This window comes from Sceloporus occidentalis, unplaced genomic scaffold (assembly GCF_023333645.1).
Source record: "Sceloporus occidentalis isolate IW3139 unplaced genomic scaffold, rSceOcc1.0.p SCAF_186, whole genome shotgun sequence".
Lineage (NCBI taxonomy): Eukaryota > Metazoa > Chordata > Lepidosauria > Squamata > Phrynosomatidae > Sceloporus > Sceloporus occidentalis.
In genome coordinates this window covers 312,025-316,192 of record NW_028317166.1, presented here as the reverse complement: position 1 = coordinate 316,192, position 4,168 = coordinate 312,025, and the positions used below count along the sequence as shown (strand labels likewise).

General features: G+C 40.1%; 1 non-coding gene across 1 annotated transcript; it reads left to right on the top strand.

The window, feature by feature from the left end:
• Positions 1-1,052: 1,052 nt before the first annotated feature.
• LOC149278658 (small nucleolar RNA SNORA35) lies at positions 1,053-1,182 on the top strand. Its single transcript, XR_016278633.1, has one exon. It is a non-coding gene; the product is annotated as a small nucleolar RNA SNORA35 (small nucleolar RNA).
• The last annotated feature ends 2,986 nt before the right edge of the window (positions 1,183-4,168 follow it).

The following is a 4,168-nucleotide window of genomic DNA, read 5'->3' as shown; positions in this document are numbered from 1 at the left end:
ATTCAAGCAGTATATTCCTTCCAAGCGCTCCAGGTATGGAGTGAAGGTGTATAAGCTCTGTGAGAGCGAGACAGGATATACTCATGCCTTCCGGGTATACGAGGGTAAGGATAGCTACCTTGACCCTCCAGGTTGCCCAGATCATCTGGGCACCAGTGCCAAGATTGTTTGGGACCTAATATTCCCCCTTATGAACAAAGGCTACCACTTGTATGTAGATAACTTCTATACAAGCGTCCCTTTGTTCAAGCTGCTGTATTGTTTCGATACGGTAGCTTGCGGTTCTATAAAAAAGAACCGCTTGGGTTTCCCACAACGCCTGGTACGAACCCGGCTAGGAAAGGGGGAGACCTCAGCTCTACGCCAAGAGGAGCTTTTGGCATTGAAGTTCAGGGACAGAAAAGAGGTGTGCATGCTGAGCACCATCCACGATGAGAGAACCGTGGAGGTTTCTGTCCGTGGCAGAGCTGGGGTCACTACAAAGCCAGTGTGCATCAGGGCCTATAACAAGCACATGGGTGGAGTTGATCTGTCAGATCAACTCCTACAGCCCTACCTCATTATGAGGAAGACAAAGGCCTGGTACAAGAAGGTTGCAATTTATCTAATGCAAATTGCAACCTATAACGCTTTTTTGCTGCACAAAAAAGCAGACACTGGGCTGAAGCTGTCTTTTTTGCAGTTTCAGCTCGAAGTAATTTCAGGTATCTTGTACCGTGATGCACCTGGTCCCCAAGTAGTGATGGGAACCAACAGAATTGGGGCTACCCATTTTATTTTTAAAATCCCCCCTACAGCAAAGAAGCAGAATCCCCAAAAGAGATGCAGGGTATGCTACAGCAGGGGGCAAAGAAAGGACACCACATTTTACTGTCCAGATTGCCCTGGAAAACCTGCACTCTGTGTCGGTGACTGCTTCAAGCTGTATCACACAGTTTCCCATTTTTAATTTTTTTTTTGTTCCTGCTCCATTTTTGTATTTTTTTTAAATTTTTTGTTACATTTACTGTTTTTTAGCTTTTATTTGCTCCACCATTTTTAAGCGTTTTTATTTGCACTGTCAAGTGAACCCTGTGTCCATTCCGTGGCATGAGGGACCACTTAAGGTGCTAGATCAAATCCCTTCTTGGAGATAGGCCAGGCTTTCTTGTAACCTGTCCCTACTGATAGTTGGGTACAAGCATTTTTCTTTACCCAGATGTAAAATTCCTACTGAATTTGAATTGCTCATGTTCCAAATGTGGCCCTTTTGCCCCCAAACAATCTGACAAACCCATGCATGTGGGGTATCAATGTACTCAGGAGATGTTGCTGGACACATATCTGGGTGTTGTGTGACAGCAACATATACCAGGAGCTGTAATTTCACACCTGAAGTACAAAGTATGTGAAAAAAACACCAAAAACAATTACTATCCCAAACTTTGACAAGGGTTGGTGGTAGGATTAGTGCATGGAAAGGGTTAAACTATCAGCATCTAAAATACCCTGGGGTGTCTAGTTTTCAAAAATATATGGTTTGGTGGGGTAAATTTAATTTGCTGGCTTCAAAGATGCCCCAAATACCACATAGAGACAGAATTACCAGATTCAGAGAAAAATGGTTTTGAATTAGCAAAACGCTACTTGTAATTATTGCCCCATAACGTGTAGAAGAAAGCAAAAAACCATAAAAACATTGGGTATTTCTAAACTCGGGACAAATAGTAGAATCTATTTAGCAGGTTTTTTCAGTAGTTTTTTATGATGAATAAAAGATTTTTCAAATAAAAGTGAGAAAATGTGTTTTTTTTTCAATTTTTCGTCATATTTTATTATTTTTATTATAGGAAATTACATCATATGAAAAAAAAATTGGTGTCTGAAGAAAGCCCTTCTTGTCCTGAAAAAATCAATATATAACTTGTGTGGGTTTAGTAAATGGGTTAAGAGAAAATTACAGCTAAACACAAACACCGCAGAAACGATAAAACAGCCATTGTCACGAAGGGTACAAAAAGTAAAATCAGCCTTTGTCACGAAGGGGTTAAGCTTGAGTGATATGTTTACTTACATGATGAAGTCTTAAGTGGAAGTTAATATGCTCTTTTCAGACATCGAAATATACGTAAAGTCGCACACTAGTTCAAGACCTCTGAGGTTATCTGACTATTATTATTGTTATCTATTATTTATATTGCGCCAACAATTTACACACAACTTTTTATACCTAATTTTCTTTTTTGCTCAATAAAGGGTGTATCAATTTTGATTAAATACTCTGTTCTCTTAGATTTGAGTTTTCTCTTTCATGCTCTTTTGATATTCACAAGTTTTTTTAAGAGTTTTCACATTATATGTGGATTTCTACCTGGATTTGCACTGCTGCTTTTGGTACCACATGTGTGATTGTATAGTTTATAATCGTATAGTTTACATACAGGGAGTGCTGGCACCTTCTTGCCTGGGACAGGCAAAGCCAAGTGACCTATTGCTCTCGTATCTCTAGTAACAAACAAACTTTTACACATATTTACACAGATGCTTTCACACTAATACAAATGTACAAGCTCACACTAACACACATAATTACAATAACATACACTTACACATACACTAACACACACTCACATACATTGAAAATATACACACTGTAACATACATATACATACATACATATACACACTCTGACACACACTACTGACACATACTAACACATACTCCTTTTCACACTTACATACACAGACTCATGCTAAAACACATGCTTACACCCAAATATACATCCTCACACACACCCTTCCTCTTAAACCTCTCACTCGCTAACTCACACCTTTACCCTCAGACCTTGTCTGGAGTTTCACACAAAGTCTCATGTGACGGAACCCTCCATCACTGGGGCCACTGGAGAGGCCAGCCTCCTCCCTATTGAATATGGGCCCTGACCTTGTAAAGACTTCTGTGGCTACCCTCAGCAGTATATCATCCCATCACTTGCTGAGGGGATTATCTCTGGCAGACAGCCAGGATCTGCAACCAGGGAGTGACCACCATTGTTTTAGTTTAATGTTGTACAAGTCACCCCCCCCCCTCAGTTCCACCACTACAGACATTTACCCTGGCCATCCTTGGAATTGATTTGGGCCAGTAATAGATAGTGGAGGTTGGGACCCTATTGTACTGTTACTGCCCCTGTAGTCTCTGGGAGGCAGATTAAGGGGACGGTTTGTATCCCAATATCTTGTTTTATGTTAATGTGGGCTTTGCTGGCTATATCCAGCCCTGTGTGTGAGAAATAAATCAATCTTCATTTTGGTTATACCCTACACTGAGTCTCCGCTAGTGACTGGGAAACCGGAGAGAGAGTGTGTTGTCCCAGGCTAAGGGAGCACAAGTCAGCGGAGGTAGTCGGTCAGACTAGCCAGATCCATGACATCTCACCATCTTGTTCCCGCCTCCACAAGTGGTCCAAGTCAGACTGGCCCTTTTTTTGAAGAATTTTGGACCATCCCGGGGAGAGCCAGCCCACTCCTGTATGCACACCACAACATGAACATGATTAATGAGAATTTGAGAAAATGTATATATGAATGGGTTATCGAGACAAGCCACTGAGGCAGTTATGTTAGTTACTGGGAAATCTTGTGACAGGCACCATATTGACAGGACTGAAAGCCTCTCATAGTTGGCAGACAAATCTTATTATTTACACGTATGTCAAAATCTCATATAAACAGCTTCCACAGCCCAAAATTAATCTCTTGTAACTGTCAAATCCTATTTCCATTCAGCATAGCTAGAAATGACTACTTTTTCGTTTTCAGAATGAATTCTATGCCTAAACGTTTACACTTAAAATTTTATATATATAAAGATAGATTTTGTTTTTTTATTTCGCTATTGCCATAAGAGAAAGATAGCTCTGATTATAAAAACTAAGGCAGCTAATACCATTTATTCCGTTACTACAATGGGTTTTTTCAATACCTAGGTACGGAAAGCTAACCTAGTTAGGCAGAAAAGTATGTAATTTAGAAGAAGAATTTATTTAATTTACACATTCATTCCATTTATAGACACAGTTTCTAAATGTTTGTATACAGTCATACCCAGCAAGAATTCAGAGCTCCTAGAAATAAGGCAAATCAGGAGAGGAAAGGGGTTAAGAGGGATTCGAGTACCAAAGAAGGGC